Source organism: Herpailurus yagouaroundi, unplaced genomic scaffold (genome assembly GCF_014898765.1).
Source record: "Herpailurus yagouaroundi ecotype Mexico unplaced genomic scaffold, PumYag 195, whole genome shotgun sequence".
In the NCBI taxonomy this organism is placed as follows: domain Eukaryota; kingdom Metazoa; phylum Chordata; class Mammalia; order Carnivora; family Felidae; genus Herpailurus; species Herpailurus yagouaroundi.
In genome coordinates this window covers 7,751,760-7,767,426 of record NW_024412426.1, presented here as the reverse complement: position 1 = coordinate 7,767,426, position 15,667 = coordinate 7,751,760, and the positions used below count along the sequence as shown (strand labels likewise).

General features: G+C 37.2%; 1 protein-coding gene and 1 pseudogene across 1 annotated transcript in view; both read right to left on the bottom strand.

Moving 5' to 3' along the window:
• The window catches only part of XPR1 (xenotropic and polytropic retrovirus receptor 1), a 217,012-nt gene that overhangs the window by 111,368 nt on the left and 89,977 nt on the right, over nucleotides 1–15,667 (bottom strand). The gene's annotated exons all lie outside the window — the stretch shown is intronic.
• Nucleotides 7,621–11,011, bottom strand: LOC121011801 (cullin-4A-like; annotated as a pseudogene).

Genomic DNA, 15,667 nt, shown 5'->3' with positions numbered 1-15,667 from the left:
TTGTATTGGAACAAACTCATGTTTTCAAATCATGTGTTACATGTTTCAAATCATGCGAACTAATTATATTTAGAAACTAACATCTGGATACTCAGTGTGCTCATTGCTATTGGAGTTTTGATTCCCATTCCCTCTTAGTACACAAAACTAATGCATGTATGCATACATACCCATGTACGACATCAGCCTATGTATGCTGAAAACTATGAGCTCATCGTAATATCTCCAATGCCAGCCCAACACCATACAGTTTATTCTAGCTTCATCCTTCTCCATATCTGTAATTTCCTCCCCTAAAAGAAGCCTGGCTCCTATTACCTTCAACATATTTAGTTATTTGATGAAGCCTCTGTGTGTAACCAACATGACTGCAGTGACCCACTCCCACCCATGCAGGTGCCTTCCTCATCCCATTCAGGTTCCAATACTGTACAGTGGGCTTTTGGAGTAAATTACTAGGTGCAGGAGAGTAATGGGGAGAGAGAAGGGGAAGAGAGAGGAAGAGAAAACAAAAAATGTTTGTTTGTTTTTTAAAAAAGGAGACATGAAAAATTTTGAAGGAGAAGAGCCCACTGTTACAAAGTTATTTTAAAATATAAGAAAGGAGAAGAATACAGGCAGACTTTGGTTCCACATCAGTAAGTACTTTTCTGCAATATAAAGCAGTTTCATCCTTTATAAAACACGATACTGTGGAAAATTTCAAACATACACAAAACTAGAGAGAACAGAAATGAGCTCTCATAGACATGTCAATTAGCAGGAATAAAACAAACATATTGGACACAGGCAAAGAAACTATTAATCAAAGTAAATGATGCTAACTTTTCCACAAGAGGTCATTTATACAGTATAAGACACAGTAGGACCCAGGGCTCTACTCTCCTTATGGAACTCATATTCTATAGGAAGGATAAACAAGACATTAAATAAACTAAGGTACTTTCAGATTGTTTTAATGGCTATGAAGAAAATGAAACCAGGTAATATGATATTGTAACAAGTGCAGGGAAGGTGACATTAGAATGAGTGGTTTGAGAACATGTCTGTGAAGAGGTGGCATTTGAGTTGAAATGTGAATGACCAGGAGGAGCTAGCCTGGCAAAAACGTGAGGACAAGGGTAATAGAAAATGCAAAGGCTCTAACGAAAGTTAGACATGTTTGAGGACATACAGGTTTTAGTGGTGGGAAACAGTACTGTAAGAGAACTTAAGAACAATAGTTGTGAAAGCTGAAGAAATTAAGTGCAACTTAAAATACATATTCACCCATGTGTCAAACATTTATAGGAATGTACATTTAGCACTGTGCTAAGACTACACTAAAAGTGGAAGACATTTCCTACTCTCAGCCAAAATACAGTATGTTGATTTTATAGACCTACATCACACTGATAACAGTACAAGATGATATATAATTAAGTGATAAAATATTACATTACTACCAAAAAAGAGGAAAATTAGTTCCTCTTGGATTATTCATTAGCAACGCCACTGAAGTGACAATTCTAATATTTTCAGCACTGACTTTACAAAGATGATTACCTTAACAAGTACTTTCTAATTATTCTTTTTTTCTTTTTTCCAAAAGAGTTGTAACTATGATTTGCTGAGTATCTGCATTATGCTAGAGTCCTGAATTGCCAGAATGCCACTACCATTTTGTACAGAGCAAAGTTAGGCTCAAAGTGATTTGCCGAAAGTCAACCAAGTGGCTGATTACGATTCAAATTCAGATTCCACTACTAACACAGTGTCCTTTCCACATAATTATCCTGGGCTTTTTTTCTTTCCTATTTTTTTAATGTTTACTTATTTATTTTGAGAGAGAGCGAGCACACGTGTGTTCAAGGGTAAGCTCTCAGAAAAGATAAAGGTAAAAATAGGGAGATGCCGATATTATCTAATGCATTATGGTAAACTTCCTATCCAAATAATTTTAACATCTACAATGAAACCATGCCAAATGAACCACCAAATTCAGACATATAATTTACATGAGAGAGTGAGACTAAATAATCCTTTAAATTCAGTCATCTAACCTAACTACTATCCTTTATTTTGTCACGTTTCTTCTGATCTTATTTATAACCAAAGTTCCTTTTCCATCCACTGCATCTTCTGCCAGCCAAGGTTAGCATTCAAGTCTGCAAGTAAGTATTAATTAATACAATAAACATTCAACTTTCACTTGAAGGTTCAATCTTATTTTCTCTCATACTCATACTATCTCCTTCCTCTTTTTCCATTACTAAGTGTCACAGACGATACTATCATTACATTGGTTTCTATATTTATAAGGATCCCAGCTCATATCCCCAGACTTATGGGCGACACATTTATTCCCCTTAGACATTAACTCTTCCTTTCTCCTTCCTCCATGATGGAAACAAATTTCAACAGTCTATATGAAAGATGAGCTCAACAACCCTTATACATTTAAAATTATAGACATGCTGATGAAATTTATTTCAGTGATTACTGCCATCTGCTTTTTCTATTTTACAGGAAAGAGGGTCTGCCACTGCAAATTGAACTATTGGTTCATTTAAATTATTCTACCTCTGAAAGTAACCTATATTTAATTTTCTAGGAAATGTATAAAACATCAATACATTGTTGTACAATGTTATTGTACATCAATACAATAACTAGAATATTATGGAAGAATACACAAAATTTCAAAACGCTATCAGCAGGTTTGGCTGTTTTATAAGTAAATCTTGCTTTCCTTACAAAGTAAATCTACTAATATAAAATATGTCTTAAATTTTTAAACAGTGGCAGATAAAAGATATGGATTAAAAGAAGCTTCAAAGAAATAGCTTCAGTTTTCTGTAAAAATTAGAAACTTACATTTTCTAATACATTCCATTCCAAGTATTATTTATTAGGTACTGACATGAAAGGCATCTTTTGAATGACAGGCCTTATTAGAAAAGCTATACCAAAGAGTTCCTCTATTTACTAACAGCATGAAAATTTGGTCATAACGATCTCAAATTAAGGAAGTTACTAATGATCAGACAAAAAATACATAAATGAATAAGGTATGCCTGTAACTTGTAGGTTAACAATTATAAAAAATACAGGCATACGGATCAGAAATAAAAAAAATAATAGTTTTTAATCACAGACAACATAATGTGTATGTACTATATCCTCAGAAATCTATAAAAGCAGTGCTATTACTAATAAGTTAACGAGGTTTTGGATTATAAGGACAATATACAAAATTCAATTGTATTTCAACATTCTAGCAATAATTATTCTAGAATAGTATCATCTATGATAGCATCGAAAGTATGAAATGCTTAGGGACAGACTGAGCAAAATATGTGCAAGATCTGTACATAAAAGTGTGGAAAACAGAAACTATTTGGAAAACTAAAAATGTTAAAAAAGACAAAGTAAACAAGACTTAAATAAGTGGAGAAATACTACATGTTCATGAACTACAATGTTCAACATTGTTAATGTGTCAATTCTCACCAAAATGATCTGTGGATTTAATGCAGTCCCAATCAAAATCCCAGCAGGGTCTTTTTGGGGTTTTGTTTGTTTTTACAAAATTTGACAGGATTTTAAAATTTATTTGGAAATGCAATAAACCTAGAATAGCCAAACAATTTTGAAAATGAAGAAAAAAACTGAAGAATTACACTGTCCAATTTCAAGACTTACTATGAAGCAATAGTAATGAAAACAAGCGTAAGGATAAACCCTGTGGAGTGTAACACAGAGCACAGAAAGAAGTCGGCATATGTATGGTCACTTGGTTTTCTACAAAGATGCCAACATAATTCAATCCTTCCTGTATATATTTGCAAACATACGTGAGAAGGAAACACTATTACTCTATGTTATTCTTCTGGAAGTAATAGGATTAGAACGTGTAAAGGCTTACTTTTCCCTGATTAGTAACTATTAAATCCACATAGAAAGGTATCTCACTGTTTCATTTTCTCTATGTTTAGCAATTAGTTCCTCTCCTTTGGGAGCTGGAAAGCAATCAGCTATGCACCACAGAAATACAGCTGGCTTTTCTTTTATTTAATATAGATGAAGGTAGGGGAAGTGAGTATACTCTGAATGCATAAGAAAAAAAACCCTGTCAAACAGGAGCTTTAAAAAATGTTTTATTCTAGATTAAAAATGAGAAGAAAAATCAAAATGACAGAAAATATAATGCTGTTAAAGAATCCATAATATATCTTTGGAATGAAAGAAAATCAGCTTGTGACTGTAACCAGTGTCAAAATGTGTTGTTGTTTTTTAAAAATAAGATCATTTCCTTATTAAACTGGATTGGAGACAAAGGGGAAAAAGAACAAAAAGTTTCAAAATAAAAGGAAAAATTTAAATTACTCCTATTTCTTGGAAAAACATTTTCAAGAAAATTTTGACAAGTATTATGATTCACAGGAGCTTTCCAATATTTAATAAACATTATATTTGTTATGCCTATAATGTCCCTCTTTGAAACAGAATTGAGTATTGGTATTTTTAGACATGACAGCTCCCAGCAATGGAATTCAAAAGAATATACTATTCCCTCAAATCTTCATTTGTCCTTTTTAACTAAGATCTGTTTTTAATATAGGGATGAAAGTGACAATACTAAAGAATATAACAGCCTTGAAGTTAAAGCCAGTGTTAAGAGTTTTTTCTTTCACCAACCCTGATTACATTAAGTAGGGTAGATATTTTTATTTTCTTTAAAAAGGCCAAAGGGGAGAAAAGGAGAGGAGAAAGGAGTACTTAATGAATGCCGTTCTGTGCAAGACACAGAGGTGTTCTGCTGAATGTTTAACAATCAGCCCTTGGGTGTGTGTGTGTGTGTGTGTGTGTGTGCATGAAATGTGTGTTTATTATAAATATTGAAGGCTATAGGAAATAATTTAAAAATTATAATAAAATATACAATAGTCTTTATTGTAAATTTCATAAAGCCAGCTTACTCTCACAGAATGCTCTTCTGATTTCGCCAAACTCATGAGAAGCCAACTGAGGGTTGCAACTGATGGAGTGTAATTCCAATCTAAATGTTATTTGATATTTTCATTTAAAGAATTAAAAGGAAAGTGAAACAACAATGATGTATGTCATAACCTCATTCGTTCATCAATGATATCAGCAACTTCTTTGCTGAATTAGATAATACATGCATACCTTGGAGATATTGATGGTTTGGATCCAGACCACTGCAATAAAACAAATACTGCAAAAAAGTGAGTCAAATGAATGTTTTGCTTTCCCAGTGCATATAAAAGTTATGTTTAGGGGTGCCTGGGTGGCTCAGTCAAATAAGTGTCTGACTTCGGCTCAGGTCATGATCTTTCTGCTCATGAGTTCAAGTTCAGATGTCTGCACAGAGCCTAGAGCCTGCTTTGGATTCTGTGTCTCCCTCTCTGCCCCTCCCCCACTCTCACAAGTGCGCTTTCTCTAAAATAAACATTAAAAAATTTAAAAAGTTATGTTTATACTACACTGCAGTCCACTATATGTGCAATAGCATAATGTCTTTTAAAAACCCAATATACATACATCTTAGTTAAAAAATACTTTATGGGGCACCTAGGTGGCTCAATTAGTTAAGCGTCTGACTCTCGATTTTGGCTCAAGTCATGATCTCATGGTTGTTGAGATCGAGCCATGTGTTGGGCTCTGAGCTGAGCATGGAGCCTGCTTGAGATTTTCATTCTCCTTCTCTCTCTCTCCCCACCCCGCCCCTGCTCACGCTGCTTCTGTCTCTCTTAAAATAAATAAACATTTTTTAAAGTACTTTATATGCTGGGGAACCTGGGTGGCTTAGTCAGTTAAGCATCCAACTTTGGCTCAGCTCAGAGCCTAGAGCCTGGAGCCTGCTTCGGATTCTGTGACACTCTCTCTCTCTCTCTCTCTGCCCTTCCCCCACTTGTGCACTCTCTCTCTCAAAGATAAATTAATTAATTAAAAAATATATGCTAAAAAATGTTAAACATAAGTTGAGCTTTCAGCAAATGGTATCTTTTTGCCGATAGAGGATCTTGCCTCAGTGTTGACGGTTGCTGACTGATCAGGACGGTAGTTGCTGAAGGTTGGGATGCTCAGGCAAATTTTTTTTTAGGCCAATTAAACTAATTTTATTCAGAGTAAGTTTATATATTCAATTACAATATTAACACTCTCTAGAGAGATTTTCTAGAGACAATAAATGTAAAATTTAAGAGGTAGAAATCTATTTAGTCTTTTATAGACCACATATTACAGAACTTGCAAATGAAAATTTACACATATAGAAATGATGACAATACTTAAAGGGTGAGGATTTCCATACTGAAACCCGTAAGATGTCATATTTTAAACACACATGTTTCAAAAAGGGAGAAACTTTTTTTTTTTCTGGTGCAAAAAAGGTGATTTTATTAAAGCATGGGGACAGGACCCATAGGCAGAGGCTGGTAATAAATTTGGGAGCCGGGGAAGGTAAAATCAAAAAAGGGAGAAACTTCGGGGCGCCTGGGTGGCGCAGTCGGTTAAGCGTCCGACTTCAGCCAGGTCAGGATCTCGCGGTCCGTGAGTTCGAGCCCCGCGTCACGCTCTGGGCTGATGGCTCAGAGCCTGGAGCCTGTTTCCGATTCTGTGTCTCCCTCTCTCTCTGCCCCTCGCCCATTCATGCTCTGTCTCTCTCTGTCCCAAAAATAAATAAACGTTGAAAAAAAAAATTAAAAAAAAAAAAAGGGAGAAACTTTTAATAATTTAGCACAAAATCAAATTACATAGGTGGTACATCCCAGAAAAGACTACTTTAAACATGGATACCTGGATCAAATTCGTTTGGTAGCTTTTAATCAAAAATGCAACATGCTTTTATGTAAAATATAAAGCACTTTTAAATGTTTCTAGAAAAGTCTCTTTGTTACAGTTAAAGTACTAACTTCATCATCTGTGCTCAGCCTCACCTATACACACACAACATGAGATCAGGTGCCAACAAAATCCTGAAGGCAGGTTCTCTTAGTTGATGGACACTTAGGTTGGAAACAAGAGCCCTTCGTTGGCAAGCATTAAGAAGAAATAGTGTCAAAACCTGGCTAATCACTTATGAAAACTAAATACTGACATCCCTTTATTTCTTTTATCTTCCATATGCTTTAAACTCTTATGACTGACTGTTTCGAGTGAGGTTTCATGGTGAGATTTCTCATGTCTACTGAGAAAGCCCTGGGTTGTGTTGTACTTGCTGCGGTGAACCCATGAGCATCTCTGTTTGACTTTCTCTGAGCTGTTTGCGAATTTTCTGTTAAGGGGTTTGGGAAGAGTGTGTCTGTGTTCAGTCTTCTAAGATTGCATCTAGCAGCCCCTGTTTTTTGCACTGGGGTAACTGCTATTTGAATTTTTTAACTGCAGCATTTGTACTGTTGCTCTAATAAAGTTTAGTTTGTTTTAACAGCCATGAACAGGGATGGCTATTGTTAACTGTTCTATAACCATTGTAAAAAGTTTTATAGGAGATTTAAAGTTTTTTTTTTAATGCTTATTTATTTTGAGAGAGAGAGAGAGAGAGCACGCACACATGATCAGGGGGAGGGGCAGGGGCAGAGAGGGAGAGAGAGAATCCCAAGTAGGCTCCCTGCTGTCCGTGCAGAGCCCACCATGGGGCTCAATACCATAAACCACGAGATCATGACCTGAGCTGAAATCAAGACATCATCATTATCCTGTGTTCAACCTCACCCATACACACACAACGTGAAATCAGATGCCAACTAAATTCTCTTCATCTTTTGACAAAATAACCTCTGCTTCACAATATCAAGACTTTAATTATCCAGTCATCTCTGCAGCCCATGGAGGGTCTTTTAACTATACATTCATAATCACACACACATGCCAAAACAAACCTTCAGTGTTCTGCCATAAGAGCGACACCTTACAAAGGAACCTCTTTTAACCAATATTTTCTTGTCCAATCTCAAATTCATTCTGCACAGAGCAACAGAAACTATTTAAACGCCAAAAAGAGTAAGAGGAAGAACTGGAGGGAAAGGCACATATGCCATTTGCAAACCCTTAAGCTTTGTGAAGAGTGATCCAAGAATCATCTCTTCTTTCTAATCCAAAAATCTCCATGCTCGTTCAATATCAGAAGTCCTGGAAAAAGCACAGAAGTGCTGCACTGCTCTGAAGTTATATTCTAGTGTCTCATTGAGAGAAAACAGCTGGCCAACACATCAGGCCATGTAGTGGTCCTGATTAGAATTGTCTTTGTCTCTCTCCATACAGCCTCTGTAAGAGATTCAATTCTTTTTCCTATCTCCAGGCTTTACTGGAAATTTCAGCTGATTATACAATTCAGAACCCAGAAGATTAGGACTAAGAGTCTTTCTTGAGGTGCCTGGTTGGCTCAGTCAGTTGAGCATCTGACTTCAGCTCAAGTCATGATCTTGCAGTTCGTGGGTTCAAGCTCCGTGTCAGGCTCTGTGTGGACAGCTCAGAGCCTGGAGCCTGCTTTTGTTTTGTCTCCTTTTCTCTCTCCCCCCCCCCCCCCCCCGCACTTGTGCTCTGTCTCTCTCTCTCTGTCTCTCAAATATAAACATTAAAAAAATGTTTTAAAAAAGTCTTTCTCATCTTCATTATTCTGACAATAGCAGCATTACCCTGATACTGTCTGTCCTGAAACACTCTCTCGAGTGGTGCTGACTTGTCCTTCAATGGTCTCCTTCATCTGGATCTGGTTGATCTTTATTAGAAAAACCCTGAACTCCCCAGTGAACATGAATGCGTCCCCATCTTTCACCTCCTTCCTTTTGGGACTTTTAACCAGAACTTGTGCTTTGCCACAGGCCAAGGACTCTAAAGCTCTTCTCAGTTCACTGTCTTCTAACCCTGTGGACATTTTTTTATTTCTTCAAGGGTGAATGGATCCCCTTCATGGAACATGAGAACCACCAGCATGTGGAAGAGGGACACATGGAACTCCTTTTCTTCCTTTTTTTTTTTTTTTAATTTATTTTTAAAAAAAAAATTTTTTTTTCAACGTTTAATTTTTGGGACAGAGAGAGACAGAGCATGAACGGGCGAGGGGCAGAGAGAGAGGGAGACACGGAATCGGAAACAGGCTCTGAGCCATCAGCCCAGAGCCCGACACGGGGCTCGAACTCACGGACCGCGAGATCGTGACCTGGCTGAAGTCGGACGCTCAACTGACTGCGCCACCCAGGCGCCCCTCCTTTTCTTCCTTAAACTCTGCTTTTAAAACAGCATGACCTGGGGTGTCTAGGTGGCTCAGCTGGTTATGTGTCCGACTCTTGGTTTTGACTCAGGTTGTGAGATCAAGCCCCACATTGGGTTCTGTGCTGACAATGGGGAGCCTGCTCGGGATTCTCTTTCTGCTCCTCCTCCACTCATGTTTTCTCTCTCAAAATAAATAAATAAACTTTAAAAAAAAGCGCCCCAATTTAGTTTGTCACTGAAGTTTTCAACCATTGTGCTTTCCGAAATAAAATGTCTTAAATATTTCCTGAAGTTTAACCATTTCTGGAGTTAAATGCACTTCCATAGATGAGTGTATTGCCCAGGATCCTATCACAAGTACATTCACTGTTAGACCTATAGAGCATGGGTCATTTTTATTGTGCACATACTGCTTGAAATGAACCATGAGATCCTTGGAGACCTCCATGTCCTTGAATATGCCTTCTAGCTTGCTGGTGAAAGCAGCATCACGCTCATGCTTTAGTTTTGACAACACAGATTTTTCAGCATCTACTGAGGCACTCTTCCCCACAAGGAGTCTTTTTTGCTGAATCTTTTTCATAAAATGCTTCAACGCATTTGAATAAACCTGAATATTATCATGACCTTGTTAAGAATCCTCTCCAGCTCTTCATCTATTGCTTCTTTAACACTCACTCTTAATTTTGAACCAACAAGCTTTGCTATCAATTCTGCAGGCTTATTTGGCCTCTTATTGATAAATGTTTCAAAGGAGTCCTTCATCAAGTTGAAGAACTTCTCATTTCTCTGAAAACACACTTCTATCACATTGCCCATCAGATCCTTAAAATCCATCAGTTCCTGTCTATGTCTAGGTCTATGTCTTTTTCGGGACTGATGACAACTGTTGTCCCAAAAGTCTGGATGTACTTGCTCCAGTGCGGCGGCAGGATTTGCTGCCTGCCCTTCATGTGGCTGAACAGCTGGTACATCTGAATGAGGTCAGGCACTCTGTTCTCATCAAGCAGGTGGTCAAGCCCTTTCTGCAGAATTGCTGTTAAATGTACTCCTAATAGCGGTTTCTCCACATAAGCAATCAGTGGTTTCTGTGCGCTGTAGTCTAAATACATGATTACTTGGTCTCCTTCTTCCTCTAAACACTTACTGACATGGTTAAGATATTCTGGAACCTCTCTTTCTTGCATTAATCTGTGGCTTTCTGCATCATATAAACAGTTTCTGCCAAGCCAAAAATTTCAAATGGATCTTAATATACCTGAAGGTCAGAGAGCATACTCAGCTGAGTTCTCAGTAAATTTCAATCCACTGCTTCAATGTTCCTTTCTCATTAAATTAATAGCAAATTTCCATCAATACTTTTACTCAGATGCATTTTTATCACTAATGATCTGCTTTCTAAAAAGTTCCAACCCCATATTCCAGACAGAAGGAAGTGGGGAACTCAGAAATACAAAAATGCAATCCAAAAACAGGAAAATACTTCTGATAATGATCATTTGTCTGCAATGATCTTGCCAGCACAAGTTAATCTTCTTTAAAAATAAAACACTATCTAGGCTTCTCTAAACTGAAGGATCTGTGCTTGGACATGATCTTCACAGACCTGGCGCAGCTGTCTGTAGAGTGTTGAAGAAACTTTCTGAGAACAGGTATTTTCAACATCCTGGTAGAGCTCTTCCAGGTTGCATCTGATGTAGGTATCACGCTGTATGGCTTTCACTACCTCATGATGCTTCTGCCAGGTATTCTGAGCGCAGCTATCAGGCAATTTAGGTCTGTCTCAGAAATTTTTGATCACTAGTTTCTTGGAGGGGCCACCACCCCTAGGTTGGAGGTGATGGCCATGGCGAGGAATGCAGGCTTGGTGAGGCTGTTGGTGTGCCCAATGAGTGCCAAGAGGTTGCCCTCTCTGGGGGTATCATTGGCCAGGAATGCAGCCAGGAAGCAGTGGCTTCCACCACACCCTGCTGGCTGCCCAACCACCACCTCCCAGCCAGCTCAGACAATTATTTTTTTTTTAATGTTTGTTTATTTTTGAGAGACAGAGCATGAGTGGGGGAGGGACAGAGAGAGAGAGGGAGACACAGAATCAGAAGCAGGCTCCAGGCTCTGAGTTGTCAGCACAGAACCTGACACAGGGCTCAAACCCACCAACCCTGAGATCATGACCTGAGGCAAAGTCCAATGCTTAACCGACTGAGCCACCCAGGCTCAGACAATCCCTAAAATAAGAAGACAACAATGAAATTTGCTGCATTAATTGACCCTTCCTTTAACAAATGATTCTTCTGTAGCATATGACGCATTTTACCCACAGGAGGCCTTTCAAAATTGGAGTCAATCTTCCCAAACCTTGCCACTGTTTTTTATCAACTATGCTTATGTAATATTCTAAACCCCCCCCCCTTTTTTTTGTCATTTCAACAAAATTCATAGCATCTTCACCAGGAGTAGATTCCATCTCAAGAAACCACTGTCTTTGCTCATCCATGAGAAGTAACTCTTCATCCATTAAAGTTTTATCATGAAATTGCAGTAATTCAAACATAATAATGAAAAAGTTCAAAATATCACAAAAATTATCAAGATGTGACACAGAGACATGAAGTGAGCAAATGCTACTGGAAAAAAATAGTGCCAATAAAATTACTGGATTCAGGGTCACCACAAAGCTTCAATTTGTAAAAAACACAGTATCTGTGAAGCTCAATAAAATGAAGTTCAATAAAACGAGGTATGCCTGTAGTTTATAATATTTCATCAACTTCTGAGTTACTAACAATAACAAGCAACAGACCCAACAAACTTTTAAGTTTAATCTGCTTTATTGGTATTTTTCTATCACTTTGTTAAATCTAGACAACCATCAAAACAATAAATCAGTATTTTTCATAAATAAATCAAAAAAATAAAATAATACCAATTTCTGTGGTATAAATACTATCATGCAGATTTCAAGGTACCAATGTAAATGCACTGAACACAGAGTTGGGAAGAGGTAGCAACAGCACATCATTATATGGTATTTCACCATACAGACATAATAGACATATTGTACGATGTAGCCAAATAATTAGGACGTGACCGGTTCAGCATTATTTTTGCTTTTAACATAATTTAGTTTGTATCATTTAATTTTTAATGATGGCTGTGTTTAACAATCAGCTCATAAGATCTCTAAAGTTTTAACAACTGGCTCTTATGAAGGGGTGCAAGCCAGTTCCAGTACACTACTGGCTGGATCTCATGTAAATGCTTCACAAACAAGGGAACTAAAACTTAGCAGTCATTTGTTTAGGATCACAGAGTAGGTAAACAGTAACTCTCCGATTCAAGGTGATATATGACTGACTCTAAATTTGTGCTGTATCATACTAGGTTATCAAAGATATAATTTATACCAAACCTCATTAAAATTCATATAAGGATGTTTTTCTTTGCAAATGTTTAAGCGGAAACCTGTTTCTGTTGTGCTTTTGATTTCAAAGAACAGACACTCTAATCACTTTACATAAGGGAGAGTTTGCTGCATGGACACAGGGTTTTGGTCAAAAAGCCAGGGACCCACCCACAGAAATCTTAACAGAGATGTACTCCTTGGGAAGTAGAAAGCCACAGCAACCGTGGGATTGGCCAGTCTTATCTCTTAATGGCTATAAAATCTCTATTTTTCCGTGTACATGTGTTTACTCCATACACACATTATCTCATTGTTTCTGACCTGCAGATTTCAAAGTCAGAATAATATTTCTGTAATGTCTCATATTTAATTAGCAATAAAGCCTTCCCTATTAACTTATTAAAAAAAACTTCACTATCCAAATTTAAGATAACTTATTCATTATCTACTGAATGACAGTAAGTGCTAAAGAAACAATAAATAATCCCTATACTTAAGAACCCTAAAATTCTAACAATGAAGACAAACTTCATTATTAAATAATGGGTTGATCTGTATGGGCTAAAAAGTAAAAAGAAACAATCCACTACCAAATGAATGGATAAGAGCTTTCAACAATAGCTCTTACTTTCTTTTTATGGGATAATTTTTAACATTTTCTGAAAACCAGTGCTTACCCTGATAGCCAGTGAAGATAAAAGTTGTTCATAGGCAGCTACAATAATCCACTGAGGCAAAAATGTTACAATTACTAGTATTCTTAAAAAAAAAAAAAAAAAGTATACCAATTTCTAAGTTTTGGATTCAGGCAATGTAATTATATAATATTTAGATTCCTTGATCAGATCTATCTACTAAATAGGTTGTAAGTGAAGACAGAGTTGTTGCAAATATTAAATAAGCATGTACTGATTATTCATAATTAAGAACAAAGGGTCACTTGTCATAAAAATAATACAATTAGATTTCAATTTAAGTGAACTATAAAAATCATGAAGCTGATTTCAATCATGCTACATAAAATAAATGTAATTTTAAGTCAGTTCGAAAGATGGGCATGTTATATACAAGGCAACAAATTTAAAAAAAATTTTTTTAATGTTTATTTATTTTTGAGAGAGAAACACAGAGTGTGAGCAGGGGAGGGGTAGAGAGAGAGGGTGACACAGAATCTGAAGCAGGATGCAGGCTCTGAGCTGTCAGCACAGAGCCTGATGTGGCACTCGAACTCACAAACCATGAGATCATGACCTGAGTCGAAGTCGGACACTCAACCAAGCCACCCACGCTCCCCATAAGGCAACAAATTTTTAAGTAATTCCTGTACTCATGTCCCTCACCACCCCTCCCAAAAAAATTCCCCTTTCAGGGGTTAATGAAGCTTACCCAAAGAAATGTATTAAAGAATAGCTCGGTTCTAGCAAGATCTAGTTTTTGTTTGTTTAGAGGGGAAGAAAATAGTTTTTTAAGTGTCCTATTAAAAAAAACAAGCAATCAAGGTTTTGGTTTTGAGTAAGATGTAAGCATATGCCATCTGTCTCTCCCACTGAATTCATCTGTAAAACCTAAACAGAACACATGCAGCAGTTATTTGAAGGCTCTGAAAAGTAAATAGGATCAGACAGTTTGCCGGAAAAAAACAGAATTTGAAGTAGCAGCAAAGCAGCCATCAGTTTGGCAATTTTTTCCTTATTGATAACCATTGGCCTAGACTCAATGACACTCCCAAACCCAAAAGTGGCCATCAGCGCAGACAGACTGAGCTCCAAACAGCCTGTAAATCCGACTTGAGGAAAAGAAAAGGGATCTCTTAACACTCAGTGGAGAGAATCTCTCTTTTTTTTCTTTTATCCATTTTCTTACACCCTAGACCCTAAGAAATTCTGTGGTAGTGGTGGCAATGACAATGGTAAGAACAGGGACTTGCAGAGGCTAAAACACTAAGGTAGGGAAGGATTTCAGCTCAGGTCATGATCTCACAGTTCATGAGATCAAGCTCCATGCTGACAGCACAGAGCCTTCTTGGGATTCTCTCTCTGTCCCTCCCCCCCCCCTTGAGCTCATTCTCTCACTCTCCCAAAATAAATAAATAAACAACAACAAAACCCAAAAGGAAACAATCAAGTATAAATATAACAAAATATACATAGATCTGTAGCTTTAAAACTATAAACCATTGATGAAATATATAAAAAAAGACCTAAATAGAGAGACTTACCACAAGTCATAGATCGGAACACTAAACAGTAAAGGGGTCAACTTTCCCTAAATTGATCCATAGACTTAACATACTTCCAAATCAATATGCCAGGGGGATTTTTTTGTACATATAGATAAAGTGAGTCTAAACTTTATATGGAAAAGCAAAAGAACTAGAAAAACCATTAAATTTCTGAAGAAGAACAATAAAGTCAGAGAAAGCACAGTATCTGATTGTAAGACATTGTCCATAGTACGGTATTGGTAAAAGGACAAACAGCAACATAACGCAATAAAACAGGACAGAGTCCAGAAATAGACCCTCAAAAATATGGCCCATTGATTCTTGACAAAGGTGCAAAGACAATTCAAAAGAGAAAGTAGAGTCTTCCAGCAAATTATATTAGAACAAGTGAACATCCATATGTAAGAAAATGAACTGGTCTAAAGCTCACACCTTCTATAAAAATTAACTCAAATGAGATGACAGAACTAAATGTAAAACTGCAAAACTTTTAGAAGAAAATAAAGGAGAAAATCTTTTTTATTTATTTATTTATTTATTTATTTATTTATTCTTCTTTTTTTCAACGTTTTTATTTATTTTTGGGACAGAGAGAGACAGAGCATGAACGGGGGAGGGGCAGAGAGAGAGGGAGACACAGAATCGGAAACAGGCTCCAGGCTCTGAGCCATCAGCCCAGAGCCTGACGTGGGGCTCGAACTCCCGGACCGCGAGATCGTGACCTGGCTGAAGTCGGACGCTTAACCGACTGCGCCACCCAGGCGCCCCAAGGAGAGAATCTTTGTGACCAGAAGTTAGGCACAGAGTTCCTCGAGATGACA